The sequence below is a fragment of the Patagioenas fasciata genome, chromosome 1, assembly GCF_037038585.1.
Source record: "Patagioenas fasciata isolate bPatFas1 chromosome 1, bPatFas1.hap1, whole genome shotgun sequence".
NCBI classification, from domain to species: Eukaryota; Metazoa; Chordata; class Aves; order Columbiformes; family Columbidae; genus Patagioenas; species Patagioenas fasciata.
Window position 1 is genome coordinate 139,398,219 of NC_092520.1, and position 18,845 is coordinate 139,417,063.

Sequence of the window (18,845 nt, forward strand, 5' to 3'; positions counted from 1 at the left end):
CTGCAACACTACTCTTCTGACTGTGAAAGACTGGGGCAAAGAAGGCATTTAGTAGCTCAGCCTTTTCCTCAACTTCTCTCACTACCTTTCCCCTCCACATTCATCAGGGGATGGAGGTTCTCCTTAGTCCTCCTCTTCTTGCTAATCTATTTCTAGAAACATTTCTTGTTGCCTTCCACAGCGGTGGCCAGGTGCAGCTCCAGTTGGTCTTTGGCTCTCCTAATTTGCTCCATGCATAACCTCACAGGATTCTTGTGTTCCTCTTGAGTAGCCTGCACCTCCTTCCGAAGCTTATACATTCTCTTCTTATTCCGACGTTCCAGCCGCAGCTCTCTATTCAGTCGGGCCAGCCTTCTTCCTCGCTGGCCAGCCTTCCGGCACACGGGGACAGCCTGCTCCCGCGCCTCTAAGATGACCTTCTTGAAGAGAGACCAGCCTTCCTGGACTCCTTTATCCCTCAGAACTGCGTCCCCAGGGATTCTGCCAACCGGTCTTCTAAACAGGTCAAAGGCTGCCCTTTGCAAGTCCAAAGCGGCACTTCTGCTGACCATCCTTCTAACTTCTCCAAGGACAGAAAACTCCATCATTTCATGATCCCTGTACCTTAGGGGATTTCCAGTCGACATGTTGCCCACGCGTCCTTCTCCGTTTACAAACAACAGTTGTGTCAGGAAGTTGTCTTCCACGCACTGCAGGAGCCTCCTGGACTGCTTCCTTTCTGCTGCCTTGTATTTTCAGCAGACACCTGGTAGGTTGAAGTCCCCCATGAGCACAAGGGCTAGTGATCGGGAGACTTCTCCTAGCTATCTGCAAAATATTTCATCCACCTCTTCATCCTGGTTGGGTGCTCTGTAACAAACCCCCACCTGGATGTCTGCCTTGTTGCTCCCAGCTCCAGGTCCTTGGGGCCTGGAGGTGGGAGTGGGTTCAGTCGGAGGCGCACCCTGGCTCTGTTGGCTAGTATGGTGGTGAAGGACAAAAGGTTCTCACGGCCTGTGCTCAAGCAAAGGAGCTAAGTCATACTCCTGTCGAACCCGAGTCCGTGGCACTTCCACTCACATGGGTAGAGTTCCTCAGACTTCTCTGGCTGGGTATATCCACAAGTATCTGCTGGAACTGGCATGTGAGTTTTAGCAAAGTCAAGTCATAGTACGGGAGAGTGAAGGGGTGTCTACGTGTGTGGGTAGGGGAGAGGCAGGTGGACAGTCATTCTGAGCGTGTCGGCTTTGGAAGGTATTTACAAGTGATGAACTGTGCACATTCCAACGTATCTGGTCCTCCGTCATGCAGTGGTCAAACTCTGAGGCTCGGTGTTCAGTCAGGCATTGACCAAAACGGTCTTCTAGAAAGTTGTGACCAGTAGAGATGGCATGAACCACTCAAGCGCCAAGAAAATGTAGATCGGGTTTGCTGCCTTTCAACTGGCCTCTATCCAGTCAGGCAGCAAAAAGCTTCATGAAGAAAGCCTGAGGTGCCCGAGAAACTTCCAGGGTGGTGCCCTGGTGTCTGTCAGGAACCAGAGAGCCCTGAAATTCTCTGGGAGTCCAGCACCCTGATCACGCGGGCATGATCGCCTGTCTTAGCAAGACGAATACACCTCCCTGCAAAAGCAAGAGTGGCACCATCTCACTACCTAGTTAGGTCTCCAGGGTACAGTCATAGCTGCTGGCACGGAGGTAAGATCGATAACTTGGAATCCAGAACTTCCTAGGGTTCAACGCTATTTCTAGGAGCATTTGACTCCCTTTAAAAAACCGCGATCCAATTCTTGAGGTTGCAGCCTTCAAAAGCCACCCAGAATGTAAGGCAGCACCAGAGCAGGAAGGTGGGCATGGAAATGGAAGGTTTCCAAAAAGGGCGTCCTTGTCAAAGACAGGGACCAGGAGGTGTCACAGGAGTACAGATACAGTCACCAAGGTGTCAAGCAAGCTGGGACCAAAGCATTTTTATTCTGCTCATGTCATTTGTTGTCCGGTTATGGAGGTGTGGAAGACGGGAGTGGGGAGCCGACCGGGAACTCCTGCGGTGCTGTTTGCCGCTGTGTCACGCACGGGAGCCTGGATGGCTGGGGAACTGCCAGACGATGCTTGTGGCAGGTGGAGCCGGCGCCATGGATGATGGTTATTGAGGCGGATCCACCTCCATGGGCTCCTCGGCGTCTTGTGGTGGCTGAGCAGCCGGTGATCCCATGCCATAGTCTGGCGGATCCACCTCCATGGGCTCCACGTCGTCCTTCGGTGGGATGTCACACCTGGGCCGCAGCAGATGGACACGCCGCGGCCCCATGCTGTTCCCCTGCCTGCCCACAGCTGCTCGCTGCACGACGTTGTTGACGTGAGCGTGGGCAATGGCTCTCATGGCGCGAGGGGGAATGTTCCTCTTCTTCCTCTGCTCTTTTGCCTTCCTCAGGCTCCCGGGAGGTCCCAGTTGCACAATCCGTCTCTCGCGTGTCCTCCGCCAGGGTGGGCAGCCATCCACCTTGCTGCTCCGGCTGCTGCCTGGCAGGCAGACACGCTTGGGCTCCACACCGCCGGTCGCTGGTGGTCCCACAGCCATGCGCCGCATGCCGGAGATCAGTGATGTAATGTCCGTCACGGTCGTGGCATGCGTGTTGATGTTCCTCCCCCTCTGCTTCCTCCTCCGCTGCCTCGGCTTCCTCCTCCGGGGTCGTTTCTTGCTCTTCCACGGGAGTGGGGAGCGGCTCGGTGGCTTCCCACGCCATGCTGGGCATCCACCCACCTGGCTGCTCCCGTTGCTGCCTGGCAGGCAGACGCGTTTGGGCTCCACACCATTCCCTGGTGGGCCCACGGTCAGGCGCCGCATGCCATCGATCAGAGACTCGAGATCGATGGCGCTCGGGGCACAAGGGCTGACACTGCTCCCGGTGGGAGGTGCCGTGCTCCCCTGTGGTGTTGGGATGTGGCTGTGTGGCGCCCCACCCTGAGGTGGGCAGCCAGCCACCTGGTTGCTCAGCCTCCTCTTCCGTGCAAGCATGCTTGGCGTCCGAGGGCCTCGCACTGTGGGCCAGCTGCAGGGGCCCCCGCTTTTATAGGGCCGGAACAAAGGGCAGTGAGGTGGCTGGTGACAGGCAGGAGGTCACCATGGTGGCGATTGTGACGTCAGAGCTGGCAGGTGCGGGCGCGGGGGCCTGCGTCCTGAAAGATGCCTGAATGCGGGAGAAGGAGGGGGAGGGTGGCTGGGTCTGAGGGCCCCTCTCCTGGGGCTCGCTCCCGCCTGTCATGGCTCTTGCCCAAGAGAAAGGCTGCCCCGTGGGCACAGGGACTGCCCGCCACCTCGCCTCCTGAGCCCTGGGCTCCAGTGCCTTCTCATCCCTTGCCTGGGATGGTCTTGCCGAGACGGTGGCAAGAACGTTCCAGGAGAGCTGGGGTTCCTCAGGGACCCCCCGGTGACCTCACACCCTGCAAGAGCCACAGCCCCCTGCGCTCAACAGTGGCTGAGAGGGAGCAATGCATCCAGAGATCCCGCCGGTGGGAACGGGAGGCCCAGCCGCCTGCACGCGATCTCCCGGCGCTCCACTAAAGAATTGCTGATTGCCAAGTGTTGTGTGGACTCTTTTTCCCTGGGGATTCGTTGGCCCTGCCCCCGGAGCGTGGCGACGTGCCACCTCTTGTGCTCCGAGCCCCAGGGCAGAGGGGAGCAGAGGGCCTGGTGTCCTTTGGCCTGTTGCGCCAGCCCGACACGAGGAGCCTGTGGGAGGCCACCAAGAGACGTCATGGAATCGCAGAATCATAGAATTGTTTTGGTTGGAAGAGACCCTCAAGGTCATTGAGTGCAACCATAACCTAACTCTGGCACTAAACCATGCCCCTAAGAACCTCATCCAAATGCCTTTGAAACACCTCCAGGGATGGTGAGTCTACCACCTCCCCGGGCAGCCCTTTGCAGTGCCTGAGAACCCTTTCCGTCTAGATTTTCTTCCTAATACCCAATCTAAACCTCCCCTGGCACAACCGGAGTGCGTTTTCTCTTGCCCTGTCACTTGCTACTTGGGAGAAGAGACCAACACCCTCCGTGCTACAACCTCCTTTCAGGCAGTTGTAGACAGCCATAAGGTCTCCCCTCAGCCTCCTTTTCTCTGGGCTAAACAACCCCAAGTCCCCCTGCCGCTCCTCATCAGACTTGCGCTCCAGGCCCCTCACCAGCTTCGTTGCCCTTCTCTGAACTCTCTCCAGCACCTCAATGTCTTTCCTGTAGTGAGGGGCCCAAAACTGAACACAGGATTCCAGTTGTGGCCTCACCAGCACCAAGTACCGTGGCACGGTCACTTCCCTCGTCCTGCTGGCCACACTATTCCTGATACAAGCCAGGATGATGTTGGCCGTTTTGGCCACCTGGGCGGGCACACTGCTGGCTCATGTTCAGCCGGCTGCCAATCAACACCCCCAGCTCCTTTTCCCCCAGGCAGCTTTCCGGCCACTCTTCCCCGAGCCTGTAGCGCTGCCAGGGGTTGTTGTGACTCAAGGGCAGGACCCGGCGCTTGGCCTTGTTAAATCTCTTATGACTGGCCTCAGCCCAACGATCCAGCTGGTCCAGATCCTTCTGGATGGCCTTCCTACCCTCCAGCAGATCCACACTCCCAGCCAATTTGGTGTCACCTGCAGACCTACTAAGGGTGCACTCAATCCCCTCCTCGATAAAGAGATTAAACAGAATGGGTCCCAACGGTGAGCTCTGGGGAATGCCACTTGTGACCGGTCGCCAACTGGATTTGGTTGCGTTCACCACAACTCCTTGGGCCTGGCCATCCAGCCAGTTCTTTGTCCATTGCAGAGTACACCCACCCAGGCCATGAGCTGCCAGCTTCTCCAGAAGAATGCTGTGGGGTACGGTGTCAAAGGCCTTACTGAAGTCTTAAGTACACAAGATCCACAGCTTTTCCCTCATCTACCACGTGGGTCACCTTCTCAGAGAGTGAGATCAAGTGGGTCAGACAGGACCTGCCTTTCATAAAGCCATGCTGACTGGGCCTGGTCACTCGGTTTTCTCGTACGTGCCGCGTGATGTCACTCAGGATGATCTGCTCCGTGACCCTCCCCAGCACCGAGGTTAGACTGACAGGTCTGTAGTTCCCTGGATCCTCCTTCCAGGCCTTCTTGGGAGATGGGCGTGAAGTTGGCCAACTTCCAGTCAGCCGGGACCTCCCCAGTTAGCCAGGATTGCCGAGAGATAATGGAAAGTGGCCAAGTGATCCCTTCTGCCAGCTCCCTCAGCACTCTTGGATGTATCCCATCTGGTCCCATAGACTAGCGGGTGTCCAAGTGGGGCTTCATTCTGCTCGCCACGCCTGCCTTTTGGCTCAGGGGGCTGGGTACCTGCAACACTACTCTTCTGACTGTGAAAGACTGGGGCAAAGAAGGCATTTAGTAGCTCAGCCTTTTCCTCAACTTCTCTCACTACCTTTCCCCTCCACATTCATCAGGGGATGGAGGTTCTCCTTAGTCCTCCTCTTCTTGCTAATCTATTTCTAGAAACATTTCTTGTTGCCTTCCACAGCGGTGGCCAGGTGCAGCTCCAGTTGGTCTTTGGCTCTCCTAATTTGCTCCATGCATAACCTCACAGGATTCTTGTGTTCCTCTTGAGTAGCCTGCACCTCCTTCCGAAGCTTATACATTCTCTTCTTATTCCGACGTTCCAGCCGCAGCTCTCTATTCAGTCGGGCCAGCCTTCTTCCTCGCTGGCCAGCCTTCCGGCACACGGGGACAGCCTGCTCCCGCGCCTCTAAGATGACCTTCTTGAAGAGAGACCAGCCTTCCTGGACTCCTTTATCCCTCAGAACTGCGTCCCCAGGGATTCTGCCAACCGGTCTTCTAAACAGGTCAAAGGCTGCCCTTTGCAAGTCCAAAGCGGCACTTCTGCTGACCATCCTTCTAACTTCTCCAAGGACAGAAAACTCCATCATTTCATGATCCCTGTACCTTAGGGGATTTCCAGTCGACATGTTGCCCACGCGTCCTTCTCCGTTTACAAACAACAGTTGTGTCAGGAAGTTGTCTTCCACGCACTGCAGGAGCCTCCTGGACTGCTTCCTTTCTGCTGCCTTGTATTTTCAGCAGACACCTGGTAGGTTGAAGTCCCCCATGAGCACAAGGGCTAGTGATCGGGAGACTTCTCCTAGCTATCTGCAAAATATTTCATCCACCTCTTCATCCTGGTTGGGTGCTCTGTAACAAACCCCCACCTGGATGTCTGCCTTGTTGCTCCCAGCTCCAGGTCCTTGGGGCCTGGAGGTGGGAGTGGGTTCAGTCGGAGGCGCACCCTGGCTCTGTTGGCTAGTATGGTGGTGAAGGACAAAAGGTTCTCACGGCCTGTGCTCAAGCAAAGGAGCTAAGTCATACTCCTGTCGAACCCGAGTCCGTGGCACTTCCACTCACATGGGTAGAGTTCCTCAGACTTCTCTGGCTGGGTATATCCACAAGTATCTGCTGGAACTGGCATGTGAGTTTTAGCAAAGTCAAGTCATAGTACGGGAGAGTGAAGGGGTGTCTACGTGTGTGGGTAGGGGAGAGGCAGGTGGACAGTCATTCTGAGCGTGTCGGCTTTGGAAGGTATTTACAAGTGATGAACTGTGCACATTCCAACGTATCTGGTCCTCCGTCATGCAGTGGTCAAACTCTGAGGCTCGGTGTTCAGTCAGGCATTGACCAAAACGGTCTTCTAGAAAGTTGTGACCAGTAGAGATGGCATGAACCACTCAAGCGCCAAGAAAATGTAGATCGGGTTTGCTGCCTTTCAACTGGCCTCTATCCAGTCAGGCAGCAAAAAGCTTCATGAAGAAAGCCTGAGGTGCCCGAGAAACTTCCAGGGTGGTGCCCTGGTGTCTGTCAGGAACCAGAGAGCCCTGAAATTCTCTGGGAGTCCAGCACCCTGATCACGCGGGCATGATCGCCTGTCTTAGCAAGACGAATACACCTCCCTGCAAAAGCAAGAGTGGCACCATCTCACTACCTAGTTAGGTCTCCAGGGTACAGTCATAGCTGCTGGCACGGAGGTAAGATCGATAACTTGGAATCCAGAACTTCCTAGGGTTCAACGCTATTTCTAGGAGCATTTGACTCCCTTTAAAAAACCGCGATCCAATTCTTGAGGTTGCAGCCTTCAAAAGCCACCCAGAATGTAAGGCAGCACCAGAGCAGGAAGGTGGGCATGGAAATGGAAGGTTTCCAAAAAGGGCGTCCTTGTCAAAGACAGGGACCAGGAGGTGTCACAGGAGTACAGATACAGTCACCAAGGTGTCAAGCAAGCTGGGACCAAAGCATTTTTATTCTGCTCATGTCATTTGTTGTCCGGTTATGGAGGTGTGGAAGACGGGAGTGGGGAGCCGACCGGGAACTCCTGCGGTGCTGTTTGCCGCTGTGTCACGCACGGGAGCCTGGATGGCTGGGGAACTGCCAGACGATGCTTGTGGCAGGTGGAGCCGGCGCCATGGATGATGGTTATTGAGGCGGATCCACCTCCATGGGCTCCTCGGCGTCTTGTGGTGGCTGAGCAGCCGGTGATCCCATGCCATAGTCTGGCGGATCCACCTCCATGGGCTCCACGTCGTCCTTCGGTGGGATGTCACACCTGGGCCGCAGCAGATGGACACGCCGCGGCCCCATGCTGATCCCCTGCCTGCCCACAGCTGCTCGCTGCACGACGTTGTTGACGTGAGCGTGGGCAATGGCTCTCATGGCGCGAGGGGGAATGTTCCTCTTCCTCCTCTGCTCTTTTGCCTTCCTCAGGCTCCCGGGAGGTCCCAGTTGCACAATCCGTCTCTCGCGTGTCCTCCGCCAGGGTGGGCAGCCATCCACCTTGCTGCTCCGGCTGCTGCCTGGCAGGCAGACACGCTTGGGCTCCACACCGCCGGTCGCTGGTGGTCCCACAGCCATGCGCCGCATGCCGGAGATCAGTGATGTAATGTCCGTCACGGTCGTGGCATGCGTGTTGATGTTCCTCCCCCTCTGCTTCCTCCTCCGCTGCCTCGGCTTCCTCCTCCGGGGTCGTTTCTTGCTCTTCCACGGGAGTGGGGAGCGGCTCGGTGGCTTCCCACGCCATGCTGGGCATCCACCCACCTGGCTGCTCCCGTTGCTGCCTGGCAGGCAGACGCGTTTGGGCTCCACACCATTCCCTGGTGGGCCCACGGTCAGGCGCCGCATGCCATCGATCAGAGACTCGAGATCGATGGCGCTCGGGGCACAAGGGCTGACACTGCTCCCGGTGGGAGGTGCCGTGCTCCCCTGTGGTGTTGGGATGTGGCTGTGTGGCGCCCCACCCTGAGGTGGGCAGCCAGCCGCCTGGTTGCTCAGCCTCCTCTTCCGTGCAAGCATGCTTGGCGTCCGAGGGCCTCGCACTGTGGGCCAGCTGCAGGGGCCCCCGCTTTTATAGGGCCGGAACAAAGGGCAGTGAGGTGGCTGGTGACAGGCAGGAGGTCACCATGGTGGCGATTGTGACGTCAGAGCTGGCAGGTGCGGGCGCGGGGGCCTGCGTCCTGAAAGATGCCTGAATGCGGGAGAAGGAGGGGGAGGGTGGCTGGGTCTGAGGGCCCCTCTCCTGGGGCTCGCTCCCGCCTGTCATGGCTCTTGCCCAAGAGAAAGGCTGCCCCGTGGGCACAGGGACTGCCCGCCACCTCGCCTCCTGAGCCCTGGGCTCCAGTGCCTTCTCATCCCTTGCCTGGGATGGTCTTGCCGAGACGGTGGCAAGAACGTTCCAGGAGAGCTGGGGTTCCTCAGGGACCCCCCGGTGACCTCACACCCTGCAAGAGCCACAGCCCCCTGCGCTCAACAGTGGCTGAGAGGGAGCAATGCATCCAGAGATCCCGCCGGTGGGAACGGGAGGCCCAGCCGCCTGCACGCGATCTCCCGGCGCTCCACTAAAGAATTGCTGATTGCCAAGTGTTGTGTGGACTCTTTTTCCCTGGGGATTCGTTGGCCCTGCCCCCGGAGCGTGGCGACGTGCCACCTCTTGTGCTCCGAGCCCCAGGGCAGAGGGGAGCAGAGGGCCTGGTGTCCTTTGGCCTGTTGCGCCAGCCCGACACGAGGAGCCTGTGGGAGGCCACCAAGAGACGTCATGGAATCGCAGAATCATAGAATTGTTTTGGTTGGAAGAGACCCTCAAGGTCATTGAGTGCAACCATAACCTAACTCTGGCACTAAACCATGCCCCTAAGAACCTCATCCAAATGCCTTTGAAACACCTCCAGGGATGGTGAGTCTACCACCTCCCCGGGCAGCCCTTTGCAGTGCCTGAGAACCCTTTCCGTCTAGATTTTCTTCCTAATACCCAATCTAAACCTCCCCTGGCACAACCGGAGTGCGTTTTCTCTTGCCCTGTCACTTGCTACTTGGGAGAAGAGACCAACACCCTCCGTGCTACAACCTCCTTTCAGGCAGTTGTAGACAGCCATAAGGTCTCCCCTCAGCCTCCTTTTCTCTGGGCTAAACAACCCCAAGTCCCCCTGCCGCTCCTCATCAGACTTGTGCTCCAGGCCCCTCACCAGCTTCGTTGCCCTTCTCTGAACTCTCTCCAGCACCTCAATGTCTTTCCTGTAGTGAGGGGCCCAAAACTGAACACAGGATTCCAGTTGTGGCCTCACCAGCACCAAGTACCGTGGCACGGTCACTTCCCTCGTCCTGCTGGCCACACTATTCCTGATACAAGCCAGGATGATGTTGGCCGTTTTGGCCACCTGGGCGGGCACACTGCTGGCTCATGTTCAGCCGGCTGCCAATCAACACCCCCAGCTCCTTTTCCCCCAGGCAGCTTTCCGGCCACTCTTCCCCGAGCCTGTAGCGCTGCCAGGGGTTGTTGTGACTCAAGGGCAGGACCCGGCGCTTGGCCTTGTTAAATCTCTTATGACTGGCCTCAGCCCAACGATCCAGCTGGTCCAGATCCTTCTGGATGGCCTTCCTACCCTCCAGCAGATCCACACTCCCAGCCAATTTGGTGTCACCTGCAGACCTACTAAGGGTGCACTCAATCCCCTCCTCGATAAAGAGATTAAACAGAATGGGTCCCAACGGTGAGCTCTGGGGAATGCCACTTGTGACCGGTCGCCAACTGGATTTGGTTGCGTTCACCACAACTCCTTGGGCCTGGCCATCCAGCCAGTTCTTTGTCCATTGCAGAGTACACCCACCCAGGCCATGAGCTGCCAGCTTCTCCAGAAGAATGCTGTGGGGTACGGTGTCAAAGGCCTTACTGAAGTCTTAAGTACACAAGATCCACAGCTTTTCCCTCATCTACCACGTGGGTCACCTTCTCAGAGAGTGAGATCAAGTGGGTCAGACAGGACCTGCCTTTCGTAAAGCCATGCTGACTGGGCCTGGTCACTCGGTTTTCTCGTATGTGCCGCGTGATGTCACTCAGGATGATCTGCTCCGTGACCCTCCCCAGCACCGAGGTTAGACTGACAGGTCTGTAGTTCCCTGGATCCTCCTTCCAGGCCTTCTTGGGAGATGGGCGTGAAGTTGGCCAACTTCCAGTCAGCCGGGACCTCCCCAGTTAGCCAGGATTGCCGAGAGATAATGGAAAGTGGCCAAGTGATCCCTTCTGCCAGCTCCCTCAGCACTCTTGGATGTATCCCATCTGGTCCCATAGACTAGCGGGTGTCCAAGTGGGGCTTCATTCTGCTCGCCACGCCTGCCTTTTGGCTCAGGGGGCTGGGTACCTGCAACACTACTCTTCTGACTGTGAAAGACTGGGGCAAAGAAGGCATTTAGTAGCTCAGCCTTTTCCTCAACTTCTCTCACTACCTTTCCCCTCCACATTCATCAGGGGATGGAGGTTCTCCTTAGTCCTCCTCTTCTTGCTAATCTATTTCTAGAAACATTTCTTGTTGCCTTCCACAGCGGTGGCCAGGTGCAGCTCCAGTTGGTCTTTGGCTCTCCTAATTTGCTCCATGCATAACCTCACAGGATTCTTGTGTTCCTCTTGAGTAGCCTGCACCTCCTTCCGAAGCTTATACATTCTCTTCTTATTCCGACGTTCCAGCCGCAGCTCTCTATTCAGTCGGGCCAGCCTTCTTCCTCGCTGGCCAGCCTTCCGGCACACGGGGACAGCCTGCTCCCGCGCCTCTAAGATGACCTTCTTGAAGAGAGACCAGCCTTCCTGGACTCCTTTATCCCTCAGAACTGCGTCCCCAGGGATTCTGCCAACCGGTCTTCTAAACAGGTCAAAGGCTGCCCTTTGCAAGTCCAAAGCGGCACTTCTGCTGACCATCCTTCTAACTTCTCCAAGGACAGAAAACTCCATCATTTCATGATCCCTGTACCTTAGGGGATTTCCAGTCGACATGTTGCCCACGCGTCCTTCTCCGTTTACAAACAACAGTTGTGTCAGGAAGTTGTCTTCCACGCACTGCAGGAGCCTCCTGGACTGCTTCCTTTCTGCTGCCTTGTATTTTCAGCAGACACCTGGTAGGTTGAAGTCCCCCATGAGCACAAGGGCTAGTGATCGGGAGACTTCTCCTAGCTATCTGCAAAATATTTCATCCACCTCTTCATCCTGGTTGGGTGCTCTGTAACAAACCCCCACCTGGATGTCTGCCTTGTTGCTCCCAGCTCCAGGTCCTTGGGGCCTGGAGGTGGGAGTGGGTTCAGTCGGAGGCGCACCCTGGCTCTGTTGGCTAGTATGGTGGTGAAGGACAAAAGGTTCTCACGGCCTGTGCTCAAGCAAAGGAGCTAAGTCATACTCCTGTCGAACCCGAGTCCGTGGCACTTCCACTCACATGGGTAGAGTTCCTCAGACTTCTCTGGCTGGGTATATCCACAAGTATCTGCTGGAACTGGCATGTGAGTTTTAGCAAAGTCAAGTCATAGTACGGGAGAGTGAAGGGGTGTCTACGTGTGTGGGTAGGGGAGAGGCAGGTGGACAGTCATTCTGAGCGTGTCGGCTTTGGAAGGTATTTACAAGTGATGAACTGTGCACATTCCAACGTATCTGGTCCTCCGTCATGCAGTGGTCAAACTCTGAGGCTCGGTGTTCAGTCAGGCATTGACCAAAACGGTCTTCTAGAAAGTTGTGACCAGTAGAGATGGCATGAACCACTCAAGCGCCAAGAAAATGTAGATCGGGTTTGCTGCCTTTCAACTGGCCTCTATCCAGTCAGGCAGCAAAAAGCTTCATGAAGAAAGCCTGAGGTGCCCGAGAAACTTCCAGGGTGGTGCCCTGGTGCCTGTCAGGAACCAGAGAGCCCTGAAATTCTCTGGGAGTCCAGCACCCTGATCACGCGGGCATGATCGCCTGTCTTAGCAAGACGAATACACCTCCCTGCAAAAGCAAGAGTGGCACCATCTCACTACCTAGTTAGGTCTCCAGGGTACAGTCATAGCTGCTGGCACGGAGGTAAGATCGATAACTTGGAATCCAGAACTTCCTAGGGTTCAACGCTATTTCTAGGAGCATTTGACTCCCTTTAAAAAACCGCGATCCAATTCTTGAGGTTGCAGCCTTCAAAAGCCACCCAGAATGTAAGGCAGCACCAGAGCAGGAAGGTGGGCATGGAAATGGAAGGTTTCCAAAAAGGGCGTCCTTGTCAAAGACAGGGACCAGGAGGTGTCACAGGAGTACAGATACAGTCACCAAGGTGTCAAGCAAGCTGGGACCAAAGCATTTTTATTCTGCTCATGTCATTTGTTGTCCGGTTATGGAGGTGTGGAAGACGGGAGTGGGGAGCCGACCGGGAACTCCTGCGGTGCTGTTTGCCGCTGTGTCACGCACGGGAGCCTGGATGGCTGGGGAACTGCAAGACGATGCCTGTGGCAGGTGGAGCCGGCGCCATGGATGATGGTTATTGAGGCGGATCCACCTCCATGGGCTCCTCGGCGTCTTGTGGTGGCTGAGCAGCCGGTGATCCCATGCCATAGTCTGGCGGATCCACCTCCATGGGCTCCACGTCGTCCTTCGGTGGGATGTCACACCTGGGCCGCAGCAGATGGACACGCCGCGGCCCCATGCTGTTCCCCTGCCTGCCCACAGCTGCTCGCTGCACGACGTTGTTGACGTGAGCGTGGGCAATGGCTCTCATGGCGCGAGGGGGAATGTTCCTCTTCCTCCTCTGCTCTTTTGCCTTCCTCAGGCTCCCGGGAGGTCCCAGTTGCACAATCCGTCTCTCGCGTGTCCTCCGCCAGGGTGGGCAGCCATCCACCTTGCTGCTCCGGCTGCTGCCTGGCAGGCAGACACGCTTGGGCTCCACACCGCCGGTCGCTGGTGGTCCCACAGCCATGCGCCGCATGCCAGAGATCAGTGATGTAATGTCCGTCACGGTCGTGGCATGCGCGTTGATGTTCCTCCCCCTCTGCTTCCTCCTCCGCTGCCTCGGCTTCCTCCTCCGGGGTCGTTTCTTGCTCTTCCACGGGAGTGGGGAGCGGCTCGGTGGCTTCCTACGCCATGCTGGGCAGCCACCCACCTGGCTGCTCCCGCTGCTGCCTGGCAGGCAGACGCGTTTGGGCTCCACACCATTCCCTGGTGGGCCCACGGTCAGGCGCCGCATGCCATCGATCAGAGACTCGAGATCGATGGCGCTCGGGGCACAAGGGCTGACACTGCTCCCGGTGGGAGGTGCCGTGCTCCCCTGTGGTGTTGGGATGTGGCTGTGTGGCGCCCCACCCTGAGGTGGGCAGCCAGCCGCCTGGTTGCTCAGCCTCCTCTTCCGTGCAAGCATGCTTGGCGTCCGAGGGCCTCGCACTGTGGGCCAGCTGCAGGGGCCCCCGCTTTTATAGGGCCGGAACAAAGGGCAGTGAGGTGGCTGGTGACAGGCAGGAGGTCACCATGGTGGCGATTGTGACGTCAGAGCTGGCAGGTGCGGGCGCGGGGGCCTGCGTCCTGAAAGATGCCTGAATGCGGGAGAAGGAGGGGGAGGGTGGCTGGGTCTGAGGGCCCCTCTCCTGGGGCTCGCTCCCGCCTGTCATGGCTCTTGCCCAAGAGAAAGGCTGCCCCGTGGGCACAGGGACTGCCCGCCACCTCGCCTCCTGAGCCCTGGGCTCCAGTGCCTTCTCATCCCTTGCCTGGGATGGTCTTGCCGAGACGGTGGCAAGAACGTTCCAGGAGAGCTGGGGTTCCTCAGGGACCCCCCGGTGACCTCACACCCTGCAAGAGCCACAGCCCCCTGCGCTCAACAGTGGCTGAGAGGGAGCAATGCATCCAGAGATCCCGCCGGTGGGAACGGGAGGCCCAGCCGCCTGCACGCGATCTCCCGGCGCTCCACTAAAGAATTGCTGATTGCCAAGTGTTGTGTGGACTCTTTTTCCCTGGGGATTCGTTGGCCCTGCCCCCGGAGCGTGGCGACGTGCCACCTCTTGTGCTCCGAGCCCCAGGGCAGAGGGGAGCAGAGGGCCTGGTGTCCTTTGGCCTGTTGCGCCAGCCCGACACGAGGAGCCTGTGGGAGGCCACCAAGAGACGTCATGGAATCGCAGAATCATAGAATTGTTTTGGTTGGAAGAGACCCTCAAGGTCATTGAGTGCAACCATAACCTAACTCTGGCACTAAACCATGCCCCTAAGAACCTCATCCAAATGCCTTTGAAACACCTCCAGGGATGGTGAGTCTACCACCTCCCCGGGCAGCCCTTTGCAGTGCCTGAGAACCCTTTCCGTCTAGATTTTCTTCCTAATACCCAATCTAAACCTCCCCTGGCACAACCGGAGTGCGTTTTCTCTTGCCCTGTCACTTGCTACTTGGGAGAAGAGACCAACACCCTTCGTGCTACAACCTCCTTTCAGGCAGTTGTAGACAGCCATAAGGTCTCCCCTCAGCCTCCTTTTCTCTGGGCTAAACAACCCCAAGTCCCCCTGCCGCTCCTCATCAGACTTGCGCTCCAGGCCCCTCACCAGCTTCGTTGCCCTTCTCTGAACTCTCTCCAGCACCTCAATGTCTTTCCTGTAGTGAGGGGCCCAAAACTGAACACAGGATTCCAGTTGTGGCCTCACCAGCACCAAGTACCGTGGCACGGTCACTTCCCTCGTCCTGCTGGCCACACTATTCCTGATACAAGCCAGGATGATGTTGGCCGTTTTGGCCACCTGGGCGGGCACACTGCTGGCTCATGTTCAGCCGGCTGCCAATCAACACCCCCAGCTCCTTTTCCCCCAGGCAGCTTTCCGGCCACTCTTCCCCGAGCCTGTAGCGCTGCCAGGGGTTGTTGTGACTCAAGGGCAGGACCCGGCGCTTGGCCTTGTTAAATCTCTTATGACTGGCCTCAGCCCAACAATCCAGCTGGTCCAGATCCTTCTGGATGGCCTTCCTACCCTCCAGCAGATCCACACTCCCAGCCAATTTGGTGTCACCTGCAGACCTACTAAGGGTGCACTCAATCCCCTCCTCGATAAAGAGATTAAACAGAATGGGTCCCAACGGTGAGCTCTGGGGAATGCCACTTGTGACCGGTTGCCAACTGGATTTGGTTGCGTTCACCACAACTCCTTGGGCCTGGCCATCCAGCCAGTTCTTTGTCCATTGCAGAGTACACCCACCCAGGCCATGAGCTGCCAGCTTCTCCAGAAGAATGCTGTGGGGTACGGTGTCAAAGGCCTTACTGAAGTCTTAAGTACACAAGATCCACAGCTTTTCCCTCATCTACCACGTGGGTCACCTTCTCAGAGAGTGAGATCAAGTGGGTCAGACAGGACCTGCCTTTCGTAAAGCCATGCTGACTGGGCCTGGTCACTCGGTTTTCTCGTACGTGCTGCGTGATGTCACTCAGGATGATCTGCTCCGTGACCCTCCCCAGCACCGAGGTTAGACTGACAGGTCTGTAGTTCCCTGGATCCTCCTTCCAGGCCTTCTTGGGAGATGGGCGTGAAGTTGGCCAACTTCCAGTCAGCCGGGACCTCCCCAGTTAGCCAGGATTGCCGAGAGATAATGGAAAGTGGCCAAGTGATCCCTTCTGCCAGCTCCCTCAGCACTCTTGGATGTATCCTATCTGGTCCCATAGACTAGCGGGTGTCCAAGTGGGGCTTCATTCTGCTCGCCACGCCTGCCTTTTGGCTCAGGGGGCTGGGTACCTGCAACACTACTCTTCTGACTATGAAAGACTGGGGCAAAGAAGGCATTTAGTAGCTCAGCCTTTTCCTCAACTTCTCTCACTACCTTTCCCCTCCACATTCATCAGGGGATGGAGGTTCTCCTTAGTCCTCCTCTTCTTGCTAATCTATTTCTAGAAACATTTCTTGTTGCCTTCCACAGCGGTGGCCAGGTGCAGCTCCAGTTGGTCTTTGGCTCTCCTAATTTGCTCCATGCATAACCTCACAGGATTCTTGTGTTCCTCTTGAGTAGCCTGCACCTCCTTCCGAAGCTTATACATTCTCTTCTTATTCCGACGTTCCAGCCGCAGCTCTCTATTCAGTCGGGCCAGCCTTCTTCCTCGCTGGCCAGCCTTCCGGCACACGGGGACAGCCTGCTCCCGCGCCTCTAAGATGACCTTCTTGAAGAGAGACCAGCCTTCCTGGACTCCTTTATCCCTCAGAACTGCGTCCCCAGGGATTCTGCCAACCGGTCTTCTAAACAGGTCAAAGGCTGCCCTTTGCAAGTCCAAAGCGGCACTTCTGCTGACCATCCTTCTAACTTCTCCAAGGACAGAAAACTCCATCATTTCATGATCCCTGTACCTTAGGGGATTTCCAGTCGACATGTTGCCCACGCGTCCTTCTCCGTTTACAAACAACAGTTGTGTCAGGAAGTTGTCTTCCACGCACTGCAGGAGCCTCCTGGACTGCTTCCTTTCTGCTGCCTTGTATTTTCAGCAGACACCTGGTAGGTTGAAGTCCCCCATGAGCACAAGGGCTAGTGATCGGGAGACTTCTCCTAGCTATCTGCAAAATATTTCATCCACCTCTTCATCCTGGTTGGGTGCTCTGTAACAAACCCCCACCTGGATGTCTGCCTTGTTGCTCCCAGCTCCAGGTCCTTGGGGCCTGGAGGTGGGAGTGGGTTCAGTCGGAGGCGCACCCTGGCTCTGTTGGCTAGTATGGTGGTGAAGGACAAAAGGTTCTCACGGCCTGTGCTCAAGCAAAGGAGCTAAGTCATACTCCTGTCGAACCCGAGTCCGTGGCACTTCCACTCACATGGGTAGAGTTCCTCAGACTTCTCTGGCTGGGTATATCCACAAGTATCTGCTGGAACTGGCATGTGAGTTTTAGCAAAGTCAAGTCATAGTACGGGAGAGTGAAGGGGTGTCTACGTGTGTGGGTAGGGGAGAGGCAGGTGGACAGTCATTCTGAGCGTGTCGGCTTTGGAAGGTATTTACAAGTGATGAACTGTGCACATTCCAACGTATCTGGTCCTCCGTCATGCAGTGGTCAAACTCTGAGGCTCGGTGTTCAGTCAGGCATTGACCAAAACGGTCTTCTAGAAAGTTGTGACCAGTAGAGATGGCATGAACCACTCAAGCGCCAAGAAAATGTAGATCGGGTTTGCTGCCTTTCAACTGGCCTCTATCCAGTCAGGCAGCAAAAAGCTTCATGAAGAAAGCCTGAGGTGCCCGAGAAACTTCCAGGGTGGTGCCCTGGTGTCTGTCAGGAACCAGAGAGCCCTGAAATTCTCTGGGAGTCCAGCACCCTGATCACGCGGGCATGATCGCCTGTCTTAGCAAGACGAATACACCTCCCTGCAAAAGCAAGAGTGGCACCATCTCACTACCTAGTTAGGTCTCCAGGGTACAGTCATAGCTGCTGGCACGGAGGTAAGATCGATAACTTGGAATCCAGAACTTCCTAGGGTTCAACGCTATTTCTAGGAGCATTTGACTCCCTTTAAAAAACCGCGATCCAATTCTTGAGGTTGCAGCCTTCAAAAGCCACCCAGAATGTAAGGCAGCACCAGAGCAGGAAGGTGGGCATGGAAATGGAAGGTTTCCAAAAAGGGCGTCCTTGTCAAAGACAGGGACCAGGAGGTGTCACAGGAGTACAGATACAGTCACCAAGGTGTCAAGCAAGCTGGGACCAAAGCATTTTTATTCTGCTCATGTCATTTGTTGTCCGGTTATGGAGGTGTGGAAGACGGGAGTGGGGAGCCGACCGGGAACTCCTGCGGTGCTGTTTGCCGCTGTGTCACGCACGGGAGCCTGGATGGCTGGGGAACTGCCAGACGATGCCTGTGGCAGGTGGAGCCGGCGCCATGGATGATGGTTATTGAGGCGGATCCACCTCCATGGGCTCCTCGGCGTCTTGTGGTGGCTGAGCAGCCGGTGATCCCATGCCATAGTCTGGCGGATCCACCTCCATGGGCTCCACGTCGTCCTTCGGTGGGATGTCACACCTGGGCCGCAGCAGATGGACACGCCGCGGCCCCATGCTGTTCCCCTGCCTGCCCACAGCTGCTCGCTGCACGACGTTGTTGACGTGAGCGTGGGCAATGGCTCTCATGGCGCGAGGGGGAATGTTCCTCTTCCTCCTCTGTTCTTTTGCCTTCCTCAGGCTCCCGGGAGGTCCCAGTTGCACAATCCGTCTCTCGCGTGTCCTCCGCCAGGGTGGGCAGCCATCCACCTTGCTGCTCCGGCTGCTGCCTGGCAGGCAGACACGCTTGGGCTCCACACCGCCGGTCGCTGGTGGTCCCACAGCCATGCGCCGCATGCCGGAGATCAGTGATGTAATGTCCGTCACGGTCGTGGCATGCGTGTTGATGTTCCTCCCCCTCTGCTTCCTCCTCCGCTGCCTCGGCTTCCTCCTCCGGGGTCGTTTCTTGCTCTTCCACGGGAGTGGGGAGCGGCTCGGTGGCTTCCTACGCCATGCTGGGCAGCCACCCACCTGGCTGCTCCCGCTGCTGCCTGGCAGGCAGACGCGTTTGGGCTCCACACCATTCCCTGGTGGGCCCACGGTCAGGCGCCGCATGCCATCGATCAGAGACTCGAGAT